Here is a 22,526-nt window from a genome sequence, read left to right as displayed (position 1 = left end):
CTGTGTCATCCTCATGACAACCCCATGAAGTGGTTCCGTTACTATTCCTTACTCAGAGACAAAGAAAATGAGCTACCGAGTGATGACTAACCTACCCCAGGTCATGAAGTTAATAAGTGGTAGGCCTGGGATTTGAACCCAAAGAGCCTGGAGCCCTTACCATACCACCTCTCTGAATCCAAAGCATGTGGACTCAGTTTCCTCAATAGTGCCTGCAACGTCATCGTCCACTTGGACCACCTGGGTTGGCCTTAGCCTTGTCTCCCTATACTTCATTCCTCAATGGGTCCCCAGATCCTTCAAGGTAAATTCAGAGTCCTTAGTTGGGCCAGTAGAGCCCTGTTCTACTTCTCCAGTCTCACTCCTTGCCTCTCTCCCTGCTACCCACCAGCACACTAGAATTATGGTGACCATATAATTTATCGTCCTAACTAGGATCATCTTAGACTGTTTATAATTAAGCTGGGCCAACAGGTGTAAATCAGGACAGTGCCAGGCAAACTGGGAGGTATGGGTGCCCTAACTATCATTGACTTATGTTGAAATATTTGCAGTTCCCAAAACACACGTGTTCACTCAGCTCTGGGCCTTTGGCCACACAGGGCCATCTGCCAGAAAGAGCCCAGAGGCCCAGGCTAGGTAGGGTACCTGCCCCCTTATGCTAATGGCATGCTCTGCCACTGCTGGTAAAAGAATGGCAGCCAATGTCTCCGGGGGGTGGAGGGACAGGGGCAGAGGAGCAGAAGGGTTGAGTGTGTGGGCAGTGGAGCCTGACTTACCTAGTGACCCTGATTAAGTCATTCATTCGTCTTCTCTATGTCTCTATTTCCTCTTAAGTTTCTCATAAGAATTATTCAAGGTAGTCTACGTGAACTCTGCCTGGTTATATAGTAAACGTTCAATGAGTATTAGCTATTATTATATATTGAGCATCTGTTACCCACCAGGCATTATCGAGTACTTCACAGGCATTATCTCATAGACTCTCACAACACTCTATAAGTCGATATTATTACCATCTTAATTTTATAACTGGGGAAACTGAGTCACAGAGAAATTACTAGCCCTAGGTAATAGAGCAGCACTGGCCACTGTTGGAGCCAAGAGTTGAACCCAGGTCTTCTGACCCCCCCATCACCCCATGTGGAACCTGTGTTTTTCTCTTTAGTCCCCTCCCGGCCCCACACCGAGAGCTACCCAAAGGCAGCTGTTTTTGCCTCCTTTTTTATCTTCAGCCCAAGCCCAGTGCCTGTAACAGGTGGGCGAATGTTTCCTGAATGAAGTAAGGCTCTTACAACCTGGAAACAAGAAAAACGCACGCTCACGCCTGACCAAAATAACGCACGAAGGGTGAGAACTGCTGTCAGGGAGGCCAGGCCAGAGGGCCAGGGGAGTGGGGCGTGGGAGAGCTGCCAGGAGGGCCATGGAAGCTTCTTTCCACAGGGTGTGGATTCTGACGTCACGGAGGCAGCGCCTTAGCTCCTTTCCTCCTAGAATTCCGGTTTTAAAAATACATTTATTGGGCAGGAGGGAGGAAGATAGTGCCTGGGTGTACGTGTCTGTGCCGTGGCAATTTGTGCTCCTCTCTGCCTCTCACCCAAGCTAAAAATAGCCAAAGGAAAATCAACCTCCTTCAACCCCTTCCATGTTTTTTTTTTCTTTCTGGAATAAAAGGGGCAGGACGGGCAGCTCCGGATGCCACGGGCCTTAGGCGAGCATTTACGGTAACTCGGCAACAGTGAGGCGGGGAGGTGGGGAGAGGTGGCGGCAGCTCAGGCCCCATTCCTGAGGCTAAGCAGCAGCAAATTAACAAAAAGTATTCCTACCAGGCCTCACACTGCTCAAGAGTAAATATAATTACCCTTCATCAATACCGGCCCTTCAGCACCAGCTAACGCCGTCCTGGGCTTAATTGTTCGCGGCAGCTGGGGAGGGGGGCGGCGGGATGAGCGCGCCCCGGCTTCCCTCCTGCAGAGCCGGGCGTTCCTTCCAGGGTCCCGGGACTCGCAGCCCGCTCCTCAGGGACCTGGCCTCCTGCCGGTGGGTTTGCAGGGACACAGAGGGCAGAGGCTATCTGGGAGCATGGGAGGGCCAGGGGCCGTACCTCGTCCACTGGCTGGGGCATCAGAGATCAGCAGGATCCCGCAGGGTCCCAGGCGGACGGGGCCACGGGAGGACCGCAGCGGGTGTCCCGCGCGGGGGGGTAGGGGGGCTAGCCCCCGAGACCCTTCCGTCTTGGGCAGTGCCTTTGTCATTTATTTCTATGAATAAAAGAAAGTTTATTTTGGGTGCATGTGTAACTCCGTGGTTGAGCACCTGCCTCCCATGTATGAGATCCCAGGTTCAATTCTTGGTACCTCCTTAAAAAAAAAAGTTTATTTTGTAAAACACACACACACACACACAACTGCCTGTGCAGTCCTCTCTGTGAACTCCTGGGGTCCCTAGCCCGGGGCCTCCAGGGGGCCCCAGGCGGGTGGGAATGGTGGTGGTGGGTTTCTACGGACCACTTTCCGTATTCCAGAGTCCAACGGAAACCCCGCGTGGCAAAGGCTAACTGCTGCCCGAATCCGCTCCTTCCGTCCCCTCCATGCATGTTTACTATCTCCCCGAGGTGACTGGCAGGTGTCTGTGGGTAGTGCTGAAAAAAAAATAGGCTCACCTATGTGCACCCCAACTGGAGACCTCAGACACCCTGCAGTCCACTCCCCAGGCACTGCACAAGCCCGGGAGGGGCTGCGTCCAAAGCGTCACCTGCGGCTCGGTCGCCGGGCAGCGCGGCGCCCTGGGTGCCTGACCCAGGGCCCGGCCCTGCCCCATCTTAGCTCGGACCCTGGACACCGAGGGCCCAGCTGTCCCCACACCGTAGGGTTAGTGTGAGGATGGAATGAGGTGGGCGAGGGCCGAGACAGGAAGCACCTTCTGCAGGAAGTGCTGGTGCTGGAGGCTCTCAGCTGGAGAAGCTGCGGGCAACCGGCCTCTGAGCACTTTCTCGTCCCGTTTTCTGTTCTGACCTTCAGACCCGCCTCCCGTGCTCTCCTTCCCTTTCCCATTTCCCTCCCCTGCACTTGGTCTCCTCTCGCCCAGGCCCCTCTCTACAGCGGCCTTCTCAGGGGCCACAGAAGGACCGGGCACGCTCTCCGGGCTTGTCTGCTCCTGGCCCCGGGCAGGCGGCCCTCGGCACCTGGCGTCCTACTGGCCGGGCTGGACACGGTCTAGCAAGCCTTGCCAAGCGGGCCCTTGCTCCGGCGTCGCCGAACACCCCCAGCCTTTATGTCCCCCTTGCCCTGGCGAGCCGAGCTGACAGCAGAGGCCGAGCAGCCGTGCTCGGCCAACGGCCAACGGCCAGCTGCGCCGCTGCACCCAGAAACTCCTCCCTCGGCGCCCAGGCTCCTGGAGTTAGTGAGGAGGGGCTGGAGCCGAGTCGGGGTGGCCTCCCAGCCCTTTTCCTCCCCGCCCTGGGGTGGCCGTCCTGGCCCTTCAGGACTCTGCCCTGGGCAACCCCAGCTCTCTGCACACAGTGCAGGCAGCCTGGCCCTCCACCCCTTGTGGGCAGTGCCCTCTGTAGGGGCAGGGGCAGGCCAAGCTCGGGGAATGACCCCATTTCTAGATGGGGGCCTGGCCAAGGCCAACCCCTCTGCCGCTCAGCCTCAAGGCCACTGGGAGGGGGCCGAACGGGGGTGAGGGCCGAGTGAGCGCATCTGCCTGCAGTGGGGCGGCCTTGCAAACCCGCCGGGGGTGCCCGTTCCGCCTGCCGGGCCCTGCTCGGCCCACGCTTTCTGGCTTCTGGTTCTCCTCCGACCTTGCTGGCCTGGTTCCCTGCCTTGCACTCGTTTCCTCTGCCACCAGGCTCCTTCTCTGGTCCCTCTGTCCATCCTCTTAGGCAACAGATCTGGCTGGGGCTCCAGCCTCCTGATTACAGGCTTCCTAACTGGAACCACAGCCTCCTCCTAACTTCTTTCAGACTTGTCTTGGGGTTGCCGTTGGTCCTTCCTGCCTGGTTCAGCTTTTTTTTTTTTTTGTAAGACTTATTTATTTATTCCCTTCCCCCACCCATTGTTTTTGTGCTTGCTGTCCACTCTGTGTCCATTTGCTGTGTGCTCTGCTGTGTCTGCTTGTCTTCTCTTTAGGTGGCACCGGGAATGGATCCTGGGACCTCCCAGAGTGGGAGAGAGGTGCTCAATCTCTTGTGCCACCTCAGCTCCCTGGTCTGCTGTGTCTCTTATCATCTCTCCCCTGCGTCTCTTTTTGTTGTGTCATCTTGGGGCACCAGCTCTCCGCGTGGGCCAGCACGCCATGCGGGTCAGCACTCCACACGGGCCAGCTCACCTTCGCCAGGAGGCCCCGGGAATTGAACCCTGGACCTCCCCTATGGTAGACGGGAGCCCATTCGCTTGAGCCACATCCACTTCCCCTGGTTCAGCTCCCGACTTTCTGAAAGCAAAGGGCGGGTCCACCCTCTCTCCTAGGTGACCTGCCACCGAGCCCGGATGCAGCAGGCACGCCCGCGGCTTCCCGCCTTTGCTTTCCAGCCCTCTCCTCGTGTCCTTGTCTCTGCAGGGAGGGCTAATATCTGATTGCCCTGCAAACATCGCCTGCTTTCCCGGTCCAGTCCTAACAGGCCCCGCATAGGATTCCAAAATCCCCTGGCAGCCTCATGGCCTCTTCCCTGCTCCCTGATTAGAGAAACCCAAATTGCCCGAGTGCTAAGAATAGCATCTTCATCAGCAACTGCACAACATCCCAGGCGGCAGCCCCCTCTTCCTCCCCCCCGGTGTGCCTGGGGACACGTCTTCTGAGCCTCTGCTCCCCCAGGAACCCCTGGAAGCTGGACAGCCAGCTGGGGTCCTCTTACAGCTGTCCAGAGCACTCACCTGGGAGCACAGTCCGCAGCCCACTCTGCTGTCCTTATAAAGGAAAGGGACCAACAGGGGACACGGTGACCACAGGTTTCATCACATCGCCCTGGAGAGCTTAAAGGAAACAGATCCTGGGGCACAAGCCTCGGCCTTCTGGCTTGGAACCTCAGGACAGAGGCGAGGAGCTGCAGGGGAAGGTGGCGGCAGGTGATCCTGACATCGCCGGCCACTGGGAGCCCCTGCGCCAGGTGACCTTCTGACGTTTCTCTCCAACTAATGGGAAGCCAGGGGAGTGGTTCCTGAGTGTTCTCAGCCCAGAGACTGGGAAAGTGACACTGCAGGGGACAGAAGCCAGCGGGCATCATGTTCCAATGCAATCGGCACAAGGGTCAAGCCACAACAAGGGACTGAGTTTGTTTGTACGAAATGCTGAGTCTCCATAACAGTGATTTGGCACTTAGGTTGTCTGCAGCGTTGGATGCCCTGTATCACTCTCATTTGTGTTGTAAGCTCCTGCACTGCCCAACTGTTTAGGTCTTTAGAATCCTCCCCCCTGACCTGTCCCCAGCCCCCCCAGCCCCCCTTCTATCTGGCAACTCTCAATCATCCTTCGAAAGCCAATTTGGACATAACCACCCATGACAGTGTGAGATTATTTTTCATGAATCCCAAAAAGAGAAAGATGATGTTTATAAACTGATCTATTCTTCTGGGTGTGATACCCTTAGATGGATTAAAATTTAGCGAGGCGCCTCTGAGTAAGTTTACTCGGTAAGATCAATTTAGGGCTTGTGATTGGGCTACGTCAGCCAGGTGTGACTCAGGCTGGGTCCCCGCCCCCTTGGTGGGCCGATAGAAACAAGCTCACTCGAGAAGTCCAAAGGGAAGAGAGAAGAGAGCTCTGTCCTTTTGGATCCTGGGGCCCCGGGGAGAGGTAAGCCATTCGCCTGGTAGTCCGCAGCTGATCTAGGAAGCCCTGAGAGATGAGCCCTAGGCCAGCCTAAGGCTGACATTGGGAAGAAGCTGGGCCCATGGAGCCTTTAGCAGGGGTTCTTAACATTTTCTTGTTCCACAGACCCCTTTGCCAGTCAGGTGAAAACAGGGGAGCCCTTACTAAGCCCACACTATACTGTGTATTATTTAATCAATCTATCACACCCGCACCAATACGTCCCCAGAAGAATGCTTTTTTGAATTTCAATTCAAGCTCATGGACCCCTGCTTGCAAGGAAGGAAGCCCAGGAAGGAGAACCAGGCAGAGCTCGCCCGCCATCTTGCTTCAACACGTGGCAACTGACTTTGGTGAGAAAGCAACCTTGAGTTGGACACTTTGGGGCCTTGTAACTGTAAGCTTCTACCCCATTTAAATGCCCTTTAGAAGAGCCAACAGAGCTCTGGTACTGGGCATCAGCACCCCTTGGGCTAAGTAAGACACCATCTTTAGGAAGCTTTCCCCTTAGCTGCTGCTCTCCTCCCTTCCCGTAAGTAATTATTACTTCCTCTCCATACTCTGAAGCGCCCTCATCTAGTGATGGACAGAGTCCACTATCTTCTAATGTATTTTGTCTGCCTCTCCTGTAGGCCAGGACAGGAACTGTGTTTAAATACAGATTTTGTATCTTTTGAGTCTAGCACAGCATGTGGTATACAGTAGGCGCACAATAATGTTGCTGGGTAAATGGGGGTAAGGCGAGTCTTCCCACCTAGAGTGGGAACTCTTGAGTTTAGGGACCGTATCTCTTCTAACAGCCGACGGTGCCCAGCACAGCAGTGCTCGCTTACCCTGTAGAGTGGCTGAAATGGTATTGTTTCCATTCTGCCCCAAACTCACCCGAGATCAATGGGAATCTCCACTATCCCATCCCTGACTCCTCCCAGCAAACGCAGTTGCTTCCTTCACTGTGTTCAAACCTCTGTAAACACACGCCCACACTGTGGTATGTGTCCCACTGTACCGGGACCATTGGTGAACAGAGCCCATTAGACAGGGGCTCCTCGGGCACCAGGCCTGCTTCCGGCTCTTTGCTGTGTGCCCCATCCCAGCACCCAGCAGGGCGTCCTGCAGGGTGCAGGTGCTCAGCGTCTGCTTGTTGAGTGACTCGCCACCCCAAGAGGGGTGGTAGCTGTGGGACCAACAGGGGCTCACAGCTCGCTGGAGTTCCTGGAATAGAGGGGGAAGGCTTGCCTTCCTGATTGCCAGGACTGATGTGGCTCTGAGTTCTCATGGGAAGGCCTTGCCAAGAGCCACCGCCCCGTGGAGTACGTGACCCATCACTCTTTACAGCTGCCACTGCCTGGAGAAATGAACGTCTGTGGAGGTCACGGAACCCGTGGGTTCCAGGCTCAGGGTTCTCCTGGAGGATGACTAGAGCCTCCCTGTGTCCTTTCATCCTAACCATCCCTTGCTCAACATTAATCAGATGCCCACTTCGTCCAAGTCCCTATTCCGGGCAATCAAACTGACCTGGAGGAAGGCTGCCTGGGGGAAGATGGTGTGGAGGCTGGACGAGCAAAGCAAGTCCAGGAACAGTGAATTAAAGCTTCCAGGAAAACAGCTCCCAGACCTTCGAGCAGCGGAAAGCTTTCCGTGGGGCCTGCTCAGCAACCTGCCCGGCAGCCCCAGTCCTTCCTGGGAGCTGGCAAGGACCGGGCCCCAGCCGTGCACGCTCAGCAACCAGGCGCCTCTACCGGAAGGCTCCCAGCCTGGTGCTGGGTTCTGTCCCCGGCACCTTGTTTAAGGGGTAATCATTTTAATAAATATGAATTGGGCGACTCTCGCCTGAGAGTGAAACTGAAATCGGAGCCATAATCCGGACCGAGGGGAACGCAGCTGCACCAGGTTAATTACGCACACACCCAGCATATGGCTGCGCACCTCCAGACCGACAGGCGCAGAGCATTCTCGGGGATGCAATTAGCTCCTGCGCATGCATAAAAAATGAGCCAGCGCCTCCAAAAGAAAAATAAGATTGCCGAAGTCATAACCTCAAACCGGTGTAATTGCAATCACTGAGTCTAAGCAAGGCTTACTCATCCACACCCGCGCAGGGGGCTTGGCTAGCAGCAGGTCTCTCTCCAGCCTCCTTCTCCCTTTGCCCCTGCTCTACCCAAGCTGCACCTTTCCCCTCCCCGAGGCCTGGGGACCCAAGAGCTTAACCCTGGTACTCCAGGGAGCATGCTTGCGATGATAGTAACGGCACACAGGTGCCACGTTTGGTCTTCACAGGTATTATCTGCTAACCCTCCTGGCAAGGCTACGAGGTAAAGTAATAATATCTTCCTCACTTTTCAGGTAGGGAAATTGAGGCACAGGAAGTTAAGTAAGCGGAGCAAGGCCACCCAGGAAGTCGGTCCCATGTGTTTACGATACTTGGTTTGCTTGGAAACGGAAGAACTGGGCTTGACTTCCAAGCAGCGGCACGTTAGGCAAGTCGTTGCCGCTTTCTGAGCAGGTGTCCTCTCTGGAGAAGCGCGATAATAAAACTTACCTGTAGGGCTGGGATGTGAGGATTAAATGAACTCATGTGAACGAGACAGGTCGTCCAGCAGGGTCTGCGGTTGTGGACCCGGCTGCAGGCCTCAGCCGTGGGGGGCGAACGTGCCCTCCTACCCTCGCTTCCTCCACGTCTTTCCTCGGATGTCACCTGGTCAGGGGGCCCTCCCTGCCCACCCTTGTTTGAATTACAGCTCCCACTCCCCGCCCTCCATATCCGCCCTCTGCTTTACTTTTCTCATAGCACCACCCCCTTCGCAGATACTATACGTTATACTTTGTTTATTCCCTGCTCCCCCTACAGTCTAAGCCTCCTGAAGGCAGGGATGTCCATCTCTTTTGTTCACTGCTGTATTTCCAGCACCGAGAACAGTGCCTGGCACAGGGCAGGTGCTCAATAAATGTTTGTCGAATGAATGAACAAATGATGAACTTCATTGAATGTCAGATCCTCACCTGTAAAATACCCCTTTTTTTTTTGCGGTACCCAGGCTGGGGATTGAAACTGGGACCTAGTATGTGGGAAGCTGGCGCTCAACCAGAGTCACATTGGCTCCCTTGAGTTGGTTTTTTCATTTGTTTGCTTGTTGTTTGTTTGTTTGTTTTTAGGAGGCACTGGGAACAGAACTTGGGACCTCTCATCTGGGAAGCAGGCACTCAACCACCTGAGCCACATCCAGTCCCCTTGGGTTTTTTTGTGCAGCCAACACGAGAGAGCTATTGAAGGGCTTAGTACAGTGCCTGATATTTGGTACTTGCTCCAAACATGGTTATGAAAGGAGAGACTTTATTTTCAGTTCACCACCATAACTTCAGTGCTTGGGAGAGCAATTGGTACACGATAGATGTTCACTAAGTATCTGTTTAATGGATTCTTGTTGGAAGGTGTTTTGAGTCAGGAAAGGTACAGGACACGAGAGGCCCTGGAGTTCCCCACAGCAAAGGACGGCTGACCGCTCACTGGCGGTCACGGCCGAGGGTGTGGCGTTGCTCAGAGCTTGGCCACTCGCCGAGGCAGGCACTGGGCAGCTGGCTCTGTTTGGAGCCTTCTTTGGCTGGAGGCAGGGTTGCCAGGGAAAATGCAGGATGCCCAGGTAAATTCGAATTTCTGGGAAACAATGAATAATGCTTTAATATAAGTATGTTGCATGCAGTATTTGGGAAATACTTATGCTAAAATAACTATTCGTGGATGATCTGAATTCCAATTTAATTGGATGTCCCGTATTTTTTATTTTCTAATTCTGGCAACCCCAGCTGGGGGATGATGTGTCAATGGCACCGGGAAGATGCCCTCACTGCAACCCTATCTCCTCCTCATCTAGGGCTGGGGGTCTTGGGGGGGTTGGCAAGCTCAGAGACAGGCAAGAAAAGTCAAGAAGTGTGTGCGCACCTGGGGGGGGGGTTGTCTGTCTAGAGGAGGGGGCAGAGCGGCACAGAAAGGCAGGCATTGAGCGAGGTGGCTGCACTCTACAGGGGCCGAGGCTGGGCAATGGGGGCGACGGGCAGGTGTACAAGGATAAGACACAGACGTCCCTGCTCTTAGCCACTGTTGGCTACTAAAATGCCCCTGCCACTTGCAAATATCTTCATCTATAAATCTCAGCGGTGGCACCTCCATTTCAGAGATGAGAGGATTAAGGCCTCAAGTCACAAAAAGCCTTGCCCGTGTACCCAGCCATCTAGCAGAGCTGGAGCTTGAGCTTGGCCTCTGGATGCCTGCATTCTTCTTTGAAAAGGGCTGACACTAGGGAACGGCAAAGCGACTGGAGAGCCGCACTAACAGCGCTGCAGGCCCTGGGCAAGAGGCCTCGTGTCCCAGGTGGCGGTGCGGCTCGCACTTCAGTGGTACGGCCAGTCCTGCAGCCTCTGGGTCCCACCTCACTGTGCCCAGTCCCCACCCTGGCCGGGCAGTCCCTCCGATCACCTTAGGGGTGTCCTGATCCTTAGGCCCCCTGGGGGAAGTTAGGTTGAGGCCAAGCCCGGACCCCAACCCCAATCGCAGAACCAGAGACGCCGCCCACCACTGTGCTGCGGGGCTGGGACGCCAGCCCTCCGCGGCCACGCTCTGAGCCCCAAGGCCTGGATGGTGGGGCAGGCTCCAGGCCCCCTGGCCACTTCGGCCCCTCGTAGGGGCAAGCCCGTCTCCCTCCCGGGTGCTCAAGTCCTTGATGCCGGTTATCCGAGAGCTAACCAATGTCACCCTCCAAGGGTCGCGGAGACATGCTCCAGCACGTGCCGCCCGGGGAGGCCTCTCTTCACCAGCCCATAATTACTTTTCACACTCCAGCTTCATCTTGAAGGCCCCCTTGGGTAGAGTCTGTGCCTTGCGCTAAGGACCACGTACGAGGCTAAGATGGGAAGGTGGGGGAGGGGACCCTCCAGCAGCAAGGAGGCTGCAGGGACCTTCTCCCTAACGCTGGAATTTGGGACGTGCATACTGATGGAATGGGCCAGAGCCAGCGTCCTTCTCTCCACACGAGCCGGGGAGGACCTTTTCCATCACCTCCTTCCTTACCCCTCCATCCTCAACAGATGGCATCCTCAGATTAGGGTGATGGAAGGAAGGATTGTGAAGGATCCTGCGGGAGTGTGGGCTGGGGCGAGGGCAGCCTCGAGGGACAGTTCAATACTCCAAGGCGAGGAGAGCAGGGAGGTTACTGGCCCTAGGCTGAAGGGGGGGGTGACGAAGGGGTCCCCAAACCAAGCAATCATGCAGACAGGCTCCCCTTGAGAGGGGCGCTGACCTCCATCGGGGGGCAGAGCTGGCCTGCGGGAGGCGGACAAGGAAACGCCCCAACCTTCCCCTCCTCCCTCCCCCAAGCTCTTGCCAGGACTCCCCATTGGCCAAACACAACCAGAGGTCAGAGAGCAGGGGGAGCCAGGGGGCGGGGGCCCACAGCGCCTGCGGAAGCCCTTCCCGATGAGTGACTTTACTCTGTCCCTCTCTGAGCGCGGGAAACAAGGAAGGACAACAGAGTGTTGCTGGTTTCCACCTTAGACACTGTGAGGGCATGGGTACAACGTGAGTAGAAGATGATTTTTTTTTGGATGTTTCACAAAGAGGAACACAGCTTGGTGTCGGAAGCCTTGGGACGCTGTACCATGTGTGACCTTGGTCAAGTCACTTGCTCTTATCTGCAAAGGGGGCACTGTTCACACTGACCGCACGGGGCTACTGGGAGCATGACCCAGGACCAGGAGGGCGAAAACTCGCAGCGCACTGCAGGTGTGCGGTGACCACGACCTGGACCTAAAATGCCAGCCGGAAGCCGGCCGGGGACCTCAGCTAACGCCACCCCCTGGCTTCCCGCCTGGCCTCCCTCTGCACGCCTGGCACGTGGTGACCCCGAGTCCTTGCCCCGCCTGGGGTCAGCTCCAGCAAGCCGCTGCCAGCCCAAGCTGCCCACTTCCGGAGCGGAGCTCGCCAGCGCTGGGTGGGTCCCGGCACCCACCCGGGTGCGGCTGTGAGTACGGCTCCAGGCCCCCCGCAAGCGGCCGCACTGCTGGGCACCCAGGTGGGGCCGGGGGCGGGGCTGGGGCAGAGGGCGGGGGCGGAGACGTCCTCTGGGGTCCTCCCCTGGCACACCGGGCGAGGGTAAGCAGGGCAGGAAGAGGGGGAGGGCGCCCCCCGAGGGGACGCCGGCAGCTGCCCGCCCACCTCGGTAACCTGAGCGCAGTTCAGGCGGTTCGGAGTCGGAGGCCGCCTCACGTTTATTCACGCGTCTTCCACACCCTGTCTCTCCGTGTTGGTTGCCGTCCCCACCGTCCCCTGGTGCTGGCGGCCACCCCTCCTCCGTTAACTTTCTCCGCTCTGCCGGGTTCCCGCGGGGCGCACCCTGCGCGGCCTCCCCGCCCCAGAGCTCCCGGCCCAGGGAGGAAAGGTGAGTGCGCGTCTGGACACTGGACACCAAGCACCCTGCACCGCCGTTCCCCCGCTTAGACCTCACCCCACCCTGCACGGGCCCATTGTCCTCGGCCTCCCCATTTCCCAGGTGCTCCCGGGAGGGCGGGAGGCCCCGGCCCGCTCAGGCCCGGCGGCGCGCGGCGACCTCGGAGAACCGGTTCCCGCAGCGCGCGGGCCGCGGGAGTGTTGCCTCGCCCTGCTTCCCAGCCGGACCGCGGAGGAGCAAATGCCCATCACTTGTGGGGGTGCGGGGGGAGCTGGCAGCCCCCCGCGGCAAGAGCGGAGTGCCCGCGGCGCCGCACCTGCGCCTCCGACCACCAGCCGCCTGTGCGCCCTGCTCCGGCCTGGGGTGCCAGAGGCTCCCGGGCACGCGGCCCTCCTTGGAGAGGGAGGGGTCTCCCCGCCACAGGTGAGCCAAGCCCACAGGTGCCTTCTCAGACCACCCCTTCACCACTCTTCACCTTGTACTTTTTCTTAATATCCCTCCCTGACAATATATGATTTTTTTTTTTTTTTGCTGTCTGTCCCCTCCCACTAGAATACACAGTCCATAAGAGAAGGGTACTAAAGTATTTGGGGAATGAAAGGATGCATTAAACTGGATTTGGGGGAGGTTCTTGTCATATTTATGAGCACTCTTCTCTTGGTTATTTTATTTAATCTTTTGACTCTCACAGTAACCCCCCGAGAGAGCTCTCGGTATTTTGCAGATAAGGAAACTGAGGCTGGGGGATGACATCGCAGGCCCGTGGGCATGCTCCTCACCTCACATCAGCCATGTGGCTGCCCCGTCCCTGAGTCTCCCCACCCCCCACACCCCGTCAGGTCTTGTCAGCGCCCCCACCCGGATGGTTCTGGAATCCACCTAACTCCTTGCGCAGGGCCAGTTTCCGAGCAGCCACCATCTCCCAGGGGCTGCCTGTCCTGGGTGCCGGCTCTCCTCCCTGTAAATGGGGATCAGTCCAATCAACCCGGAGCCAAAGTCCCTCCACAGCCCGCCAGGTAGGGTGGCCACCTGTCCTGGCTCTCAGGGCTGCCTGATGACGTTCGAGACCCCCTGCTTCCATCAGAAGGTATTTGCAGTTTTACTTTGCAACTGCATTGGTCTAAAGACAAATATAATCCAGGCTGGATTCATGATTATAGATTATTTTTGTACTCATTTTTTCTCTAGATCTAAAAAAGTTTTTATAATTAAAGCATTGTCGTGGCCCCTAAGTGCTCTGCCTCCTGTGCCTGGTTTTAGCACTGGAAGTTTTATATCCTGGGAGACCGCTCCATCCCAGGACAAATGGGCTCCTCGTGATCTGGTTACCCATGGTGAAGAAGGCTAGACAGAGAATCAAGAGATGGATCTGGAACCAGGCCAGAAGGCCATGTGGACATCGATATCCCCAAGACCCCCGAGAGTCTCCCATTCGGAGGGAGATGTCCTCCGAAAGCCAGGAGAAGCCCCGGGTATTCCCCAAGGACCTTATCATTGGGCCCTCCCGGGGGATTGACGGGTGAGGTAACCAATCAGAACAGCAAACACCTGGAACCCCTCCCCTGCCATTAGCAAAGGGGCGGGATAGTCAATGGTTTAAAAAGGAAGCACGGGGAACCGGACTTGGCCCAGTGGTTAGGGCGTCCGTCTACCACATGGGAGGTCCGCGGTTCAAACCCCGGGCCTCCTTGACCCGTGTGGAGCTGGCCCATGCAGTGCTGATATGCGCAGGGAGTGCCGTGCCACGCAGGGGTGTCCCCCGCGTAGGGGAGCCCCACGCACAAGGAGTGCGCCCTGTAAGGAGAGCCGCCCAGCACGAAAGAAAGTGCAGCCTGCCGAGGAATGGTGCCGCACACACGGAGAGCTGACACAAGATGACACAACAAAAAGAAACACAGATTTTCGTGCTGCTGAAAACAATAGAAACGGACAAAGAAAAACACACAGCAGCAAACAGACACAGAGAACAGACAACTGGGGCGGGGGGAAGGGGAGAGAAATAAATAAATTTTAAAAAAAATCTAAAATGACAATTCCATTAAAAAAAAAAAAAGCAAGCACAAAGGGCTTTTTCTCTCTCTTGCCTTCGCCCTGTCCCGCTGCCGGTCCCAGTGCCTGTTCCTGCCCTCTGCGCCCTGCTCTCACTCTTCTTCCTCTGCCATGTGGCCACGCAAGTAAAACCTGGGCATTTATAATCTATAATGGGAAATTGTATTCTAGAAATCAGCCCACTTTATCACTCTTCAGCCCCTTTCTCTCTACCTGGAACCCATGATCTGTTATTTTCTCTCATTCCTCTTCCCTCCCTCCTTTAATAAATTACTGGCCTAACTCACCCGGTGAACTCTTGAAACTCATTTCTTGTAGCTTAACCAAGAGCCTAGACAAAATCCGGCTACAAAGGCATCCCACGATCTGGTACCCTGTTGCTTCTCTGACATGGGTATTCCCTTCTCCTGGCTAGTTCTACTTCAGACACAATCCCCCCACACACACACAGGTCCTTGATCAAACCAGGCACGTTCCTGCCTCAGGACATTTGCACTTGCTGCTCCTGCTGCCTGGAACACTTACTTGACTAGCTTCATTCCGATTCCTGCTCAGCTCGTCTGTGCAATAGCCCTCTCACTTGTTTCCCTTCCACCCTCTCACTCAGGTTCAGTTCTTTCTCCACGCAGCAGCCAGAGAGACCTTTCAAAAAAGCTAATTTGATCGTGTCTGCCCCTGCTTAAAATGCTTCTTGGTTCCCACTGCTTTTAGAAGAAAGTCCACCCCCCGCCCCCAGCCATGACCTACAAGGCCCTGATGAGCCGATGCTACACTTCAGGCTCCTGCTGGGAGCTGCAGTGTTAACCTTCTGAAGCTTCTCTTCTCCGAAGGCACTCCCCCTGCACTGATGGCCTCCTGAGAAGCTCTCTGGGGCCCCAGAGCCTCTGCATTCCAGCTTCTAAGAAGGGAGAGACCTCAGTGTGCCATGGAAAGGTTGGTACTGGCGCCAAGGGAAGAAGCGGGGTGGATAGGATGACCGTGGAGAGGCCCTGCAGGTTTGGGGCTTACAGCCTCCCCAAGCACAGCTAGAACCCTGGGAGACTATGATGGACCATGGACTCCGGCTGGCAAAGGAAGCAGTGCCAGGAATTTGTTTGGAAATGTTTCCCTTCCTTCACCCCTGGTTACTGTTTTAGTCTGGGCAGTGCTTTCCAGAAGAATTGGGGATTTACAGCCAATACCTCTGAACCACTTCCCGGTTCCCGGCCTACATCTTGCATGCTATAATTTCACTCCTCAGTGGATGTGGAGAGCCAGGAGACCTTCCCACCACAAACCCCATTGTTTTCATGAACGCTGGGGCCTCCTAAAACAATAAAAATGAATACTTATCAAGACTTCATCTTAGGCCAACCACAGTCCTAAGCACTATACGTGCATAAAAAACTCATTTACTTGTCAGGATAACACTGGGAGGTGGGCACTGTTTTATAGAGGAGTGTTTGGAGCTCATTCTCCTTCGCTGTTCTGGTGACGTCAGAGTGACAGGAGGTGTGGGAAAGCCTTTCCTCCATTCCCAACCCCTTTCAGCCTCTTTTTGTTGTTGTTGGAGGCACCGGGGATTGAACTTGGGACCTCATAACATGGGAAGCAGGTGCTCAGCCACTGAGCTACATCCACTCCCCGATGAGAGGGGGTTTCTTTGTTGGTTGGTTGGATTTAAGAGGTCCCAGGGACCAAACCCGGGACCTCATATGTGGGACGCAGGTGCTCAACCACCAAGCTATATCCACTCCCCAACCCCTTTTGAGAAGGAAGCCTCTGCATTCTCCAAGAAATCCCCCTGAGGACCAACAGGGACAATCTCGAGGACGCAGCCTCTTTAATGGTCTTCTGTTGCAGTCACAACTTAGACTGACACAAGTTCTGCAGTATCAGGCACTGCCAACAGTAATTATTGGAACGGTGCCTGAAATACGGTGAGCACTTGAAAAATATTTGGTGAAAAAATGAATTGATTGACCATCTACTTAGTGCCAACGTGCTGAAAGGTAATTTGCACACGTTGTGCCATTTAAGCCACACAAGAACCCTAAGCAGTAGGTCTTATTAATTCCATTTATCAAATGAGGAAATAGTAGCTTAGAGAGAATAGGTAATCAAGGCCGCACAGGTAATAAATGTTGTCCCCAGGTCTGTTTGACTTGCCTCTAACTGCTTAGCGGCTTGATGAATACTTATTAGGTAGCTAACGAAAAATGGGCCAACGACGGCTCTATCTAGGATAAAAACACCAACATCCAGTGTCCAGTCCCTTAGGGAAGAGGTGCTCTGGGAGAGGAATTTGGAGCAAGGCTACAGCTTCTCCATTTCCCTGCCCCCATCCTCCTCGCCTGGGATTTAGCCCTGTCCATACTGCTAATGCATGACCCACACTCCCAAGCTCCCACCCCAGCCCTCCCCATCCTTGAGCTGCAGCTGTGAAATCGCAGTGACAGATCCAGTTTAGTTCCCGGGATGAGCCTGTGATGATGTCTGCCTCGGAAGGAAGGTGACCCCTCCTCTATCCTTGCCCCCTGATAAGCAGGCTCTCCTCTCTCCTTCAGGTAGCTACGGAAGCACCACCTCCTCCATCAAGCCTTCCGAGATCGACAGATGCCCCTGTCCACTTAGGAAGGTCCTTTGCATCCAAAGAGAGAAAGAAAGCTCCAGGCCCTGCTCCCAGCCAGCATCTGCCATGTCTTCTTGGATTATTGATGGGGCATCTCTGTGAAGCATTGGCTCTTAGCAAGGAAGCCTCCCTGTAGGTCCCCACAGAAGTCCCCTTTCAAGTGGGAGCTGTCTGGGGAGCCTTTCTCATCATCTCCCACTTCCAAAGGACCTCACAGGATACACCCACCAGCTCTTTGATGGTGGCTACTCAAGGGTGCTTTCTGGAAGACCAAGGGGCATAGGGAAGAGAGAGGGAGAGATAGAAGGAAGTCGGTGGCACAGGTAACATTTTTTTTGGGGGGGGAAGCTCCCTTTACAAAGAGAAAGGGGGCGTTTCCTAGAGGAGGACCTCCAGGGTTCCTGGAGAACTCACAATAACCTGAGTCAGCACCCTGGGTCCCAGCAAAGATGGCTCAGAGATGTGGGCACGTGGAGGCACTTCCTGTTTAGATTTTGGAAGTCTTCTCCTATTTGGCTGTGCAAATCCCTTTCCTTTCCCTCCCGCCAGCTCAGACTCGGGACTTTTGGCTAGCCGGGATTTGGCGATTGCTTTCAACACCTTCTCAGTTTGCAGAGAAGAACACCGAGGTCCCACGACTCAGCTTGCTAGTCGCAGAGCCCCAGCAGGGTCCACGAGACTCCTAGCCTACACTCTTTCCCTGCACATGGAGCAGGAGAGGGCACCCCCGGACCGACCAGGACAGAAAAGTGTGGCTCCTCTGGTCCCTCCCTTGTCCTCTCCTTCCCCATGTCCTGAGGAGGCAACATTTCCAGGCTGGCAGAGCAAGGCTGGGGGAGCAGACAGGGAGAGCTCTGCAGGGAAGAGGGGCCTGCAGGGCCAGGGCAGACACCAGTGACAAGAGCAATTTATTTCCCAGGCACAGATTAGATGGCAACTGAGAAATTCTTCCTCCTGCCATCCATCAGCTGGCCGCCTCCGGCAGCCTTTGTGGGGTTGGGAAATTTGTCTTGACTGCGCTGCTCTGCCAGTTTATTTGGGCTCCTGTGGCTCGAGTCATACCAGGGACACCCAAACCAGCAGAATGAATCAAACCCCACGATCATCCCCATGGCTAGTCTACACTCGCCTGCTCTCAGCCTGGGCTACTCAGAGATGCGCCCCAAGGCAATGCCACATTTCTTGTGGCTGCAGAGAATGAGGGGCTTCTACTGGCGCACTGCACTGGCTGGGAAGGAAAAAGCCCTTGAAGACTCTCCCAGATATCTGGGATCCCTGGGATTTTCCCAGACTGCTTTGATGAAAGGGTGTTGGCTGAATGTCCTATTACCTAATGGGGTTGGCAACCCTTTTCTATAACAGGCCAGATAGTAAGTATTTTAGGGGTGCATGCCATAAGGTCTTTGTCACAACTACTCAATCTGTGTGAAGGCAGCTGTAAAGTAATGGGCATAGCTGTGTTCCAGTCAGAGTTAATTTACAAAAAAAACCAACAACAGGTGGCTGGCATATAGGCTGTAGTTTGCTAACACCCAAGACCCTCGGGAACTTGGAGACCTCCTTAACAAGATTTATAAATTAATAATAAGTATGACAGTGAGAAACTGTAAACCAGGCAATGGGGCCATGGGAGTTTATCCTAAATCCTAATAGCGTTAGCCTGTAAATTATATCACTGAGTCTGAGAAACCAAGCTTTTTCATGGGCCTGGGGATATTAGGTCTTGCAACATCTTTAGCCAGCATTGGGCAGATCTCGGGAGGAATTCAGAGTATATGTGCTGACGTCCTATGATTTGGGTTCAGACCTTACTCTTGCTATCTGGATAACCTTAACCTCGCTAAGCTCAGTTTCCTCATCTGTGCAATGGGGACAACAACAGCTCAACCTTACAGGGTTGCTGTGAGGAAGAATGAGTTTTTTTTGTTGGTAAAGCCCTTGCAAGAGTGCCCGGTACCCAGTGGGTCCTCATTATGTAACTGTGGCTAGACCTCAGTGAACCCTCAGCAAACACTGACCAGGGTGCTGGCTGGTCTGGGGTGATGTAAGAGGCTGACCCGTGGGGACCTTTTGTTCCTGCCATATGGGAAGACAAGTCAATGTCCCTATCCATGCACCTTGCATTGGGCATTTGGGATTTCTCTTTTGCCTTTGCCCATTTTGATTAGCAGAGGAGCTGGACTAATTATAGCAAAGAAAAGAAGAAAGAGAAAGGACAAGGCAACTACATTTGCTGTGTTGCTACAATGGGCAGGGCAGGAATAGGAGCTTTATTTCATAAAATCCACATGAAAATCCTGTAAGGTAGGTATTATTCTCCTTTTATAAATAAGTCTCAGAAAGGTGATGTGACATGTTCAAGGTCACCCAGACCATCTAATTACAAGTTCATTCATTCATCACGCTTCTTTTTTTTTTTTTTTTTTTTTTTTTAACCAATTATGCGTCAGACCCTGATGATATAATTTTTTGGGGGGGGAAACAGAGACAAATAAAACCAGCCCATGGTGTAGATGGGAGAGATGAGAATTTAAATAGATCATCCAAGTGAGATTACAAAGAAAAGTTTGGAGATTCAGAAAGCTTCAAGAAAGAAGAGAAACTTAAATGGAGTCTACTGCCTGGACCAGAGGGAAAGGGTATTCCAAGGAGAAGTAATTTGGTATGCAAACACATAGAGGCTGTAAGTTACACCGTGCTTTGGAGAAGCACCATTTGTTTGCTCTGGCAGGGTTGAAAGAGCAAGCAGCAGGAGATGAGGCTGGACAGGCAGGTCGTAGGGGCTCTGGGAGAGAGACCCTCACACGTCATGATGAAGAGCTTGAATTTGATCCTGCACGCAATGGGAAGACGTTTAAAGGGTTTTAAGAAGGGCAGCAACAGAATCAAATAGTGTTTCAGAAATAGAAAGAATGGGGTTGGACTGGAAGAGGAACAAGGCAGGATGGAGGAAGACCATCTGAAAGGCAGCAGATCCATGGAGCGAAGAAACGACGGGGGGTTGGTGGCCGAGGGGGAGGAGACTTACTGGAGCAATAGCAAGGAGGTCGGAATGGCTGGATTTGATGCTGATTGGAATTAGGGGTAGGTGGGAGAGGAAGCAAGGGAAGAAGGGAGTCTAGATGACTCAGCCTTCAGGGATAGGGGGAGCGGGAGTCTACAGAAAGTGAGCAAGCGCCCTTGTGGGCATGCTGAGGATGGGGTTGGGCAACACGAGGAGGTTGGACGTGGTGGAGACTGCGGGTGGCTGGATGCAGGTGGGGAGAAGAGCAGGCCACACATTTTCCTCTCAGTCCCATGTGGCACCCCCTGATAATAGTTGGGAAATGGTACATTCACCAGGCCTGGAGAACCAGCTTTGTGGGTACAGTGAAAGGCGCTTCCAAGGTTGCTGTCTTTTGATACCTTCTACCTTCTGTTCTTGAGGAGGGGAAACCCACAAGGTGGGGATTCTTCTCTTTTTTCTTTTTTTTTTAAGACTTATTTATTTATTCCCCGCCCTCCCCCCCCCCCCCCCGCTTGTTGTTTTGAGTTCACTGTCTGCTCTCTGTGTCCATCTGCTGTGTGCTCTCTGTGTCTCCTTGTCTTCTATTTAGGAGGCACTGGGAACTGAACCCTGGACCTCACATGTGGAAGAGAGGTGCTCAATCGCTTGAGCCACCTCAGGTCCCTGCTTTGTTGTGTCTCTCATTGTCTTTCCTCTTTATGTCTCCTTGTTGCATCAGCTTGTTGCATCAGCTTGCCGTGCCTGCCTGCAACATCTGTTCACTCTTGCTCATCTTCTCCAGGAGGCACAGGGAACTGAACCCAGGGCCTCCCATGTGTTAGGTGGGAGCTCAATCATTTGATCCACATCTGCTTCTCTCTTGTTTCTTAAGAGGCTGGTTTGGTGTGAACATCTTTCAGAGTAATTTCTTTTTTAAATTTCAGCAAAATGTAAATTCTGATGGTCATATTGGGACCCAGTTATCTGTCTTTTTAAGGGCTGGAAGAAGTCCAATAAACAAAGATGAGCAAAGGCATGCCTCCCTTGCACCGAGCCTGCCTTCCATGTAGCTTGAAAATATCTTCCTAACTCTCCCCATCCTCTCCAGACCCTGATCATTCTTCCTTCCTCACAGCTGCTGTATTTTTGCCTCTGCCGGGACAGTTCCTGGGACTATGGAAGGCATCTCAGAAAAGTCTCACTCATCAAGGTTAAGCAGTTTCCCAAACCCTGCCCTTTAGTTTGACTGGCTGGAGTCCCAGCCCCAGCCTTGACCTCATAGAAGGGTCCCTCGGGAGACACAAGCAAGGAGTTTCCAAGGATAAATAGAATTGGGGTGGGGTGAGGGAAGGGAGGAGAGTAAGGGAAGAGAAGGGAACGGAAGAGAGAAAAAAACACAGAAGACTGACACGGTCAGAGAGCGACAGAGAGGATGCTCAGGTTCCAGAAAGGCAGAATGAGGAGATGGGAAATAGGAGACAGATACAGGGTTGATGGTTGGGGAGGTGGGGGAGCAGCTTGTAGCAGGAACAGCAGAAACCAACAAGGGCTACAAGGACTCTGCGTGTCTCTGACCATGGTGCTGAACTCTAAGGCTGAACTCTAAGGCTGACCATGGTGCTGAACTCTCCCATGTGGAGACAGGTGAACCACGCTCTGACTTTAGCTGTTGTACTCGCCAAGTTTAATCACACAACAATTCCCAAACGCAAGAATCCAAAGAATTACCACATATCTTGTCTTCAGTTTAAACCAAATCATGGTAGGAGGTGCGTACTGGCTGAAAGCATTTCCCTTTGTTGTAAAGCCTAAATGGAAGGGCACGGGAAGGAGACAGGTGGTGTCTGGTTACATTTAAATGATGAATAAGGGGACAGGGTGAATAGAAGGGGAGCCAGGGTAGGTCCCCCCAGGGATGTGTCCCACCGATATACTGCATGCCATGTCTAAGAGGGGCAGGATCCTGCGGAATTGTTTCAGTTGAAAATGTAAATTAATATTTTTAAAGAATCATGGAAATGGTGTATCAAAAAGAGAACCCTTCAGTAGAGAGCCTAGCAGTGATGCTACATTATTCAAAATAATTTTGGGCTCTTTCCTTAAAAGATACTTTATGTGTTTTCAATTGTGAAAATTCTTCAATTTGTGGATGAAAATTATTTTTGAATAAAATCTTTTGACACTCTATTTTTCTGTGTTTGTTTCTCTGGGTTTGTTAGTCTCTTTACACACACACACACACACATACACACACACACACAATGTGGCTGAGAAGCTGAGCAGTGCTATTTTGAGGCAAAAATAAAGTGTGGCTGTAATGTATCAAGACTGACCTTCCTATTTGTTTCCTAAATTGGGCCTAATGTCCATTTCCAGAGAGGCATTCTAAAACTTCTAGGCAACGCTAGCACCACTGGATTAAGTATGCACCTTCCCATGGAACTGAAGTTCACTGCAATCTTTTACATCCATATTATGAAAATATTCCTCTGTATGCTGATTGAAAAAACCTCGTTGCTTTGAAGTCCTGGCTTTGCCGCTTACTCATCTGTGTGACCTTGAATCAGCTGCCTGACTTCTTTGTGCCTCTGTTTCTTCATCTGAAACAAGGGGATAATGATAGCTGCTCATGAGC

The 22,526-nt window shown here is 53.6% G+C and overlaps 1 protein-coding gene across 5 annotated transcripts in view; it reads right to left on the bottom strand.

Moving 5' to 3' along the window:
* KCND3 (potassium voltage-gated channel subfamily D member 3) overlaps positions 1 to 22,526 on the bottom strand; it is a 227,479-nt gene that overhangs the window by 82,703 nt on the left and 122,250 nt on the right. The window lies entirely within an intron of this gene.

This window comes from Dasypus novemcinctus, chromosome 9 (genome assembly GCF_030445035.2).
Source record: "Dasypus novemcinctus isolate mDasNov1 chromosome 9, mDasNov1.1.hap2, whole genome shotgun sequence".
Lineage (NCBI taxonomy): Eukaryota > Metazoa > Chordata > Mammalia > Cingulata > Dasypodidae > Dasypus > Dasypus novemcinctus.
This window is presented reverse-complemented; position numbering and strand designations above follow the sequence as displayed.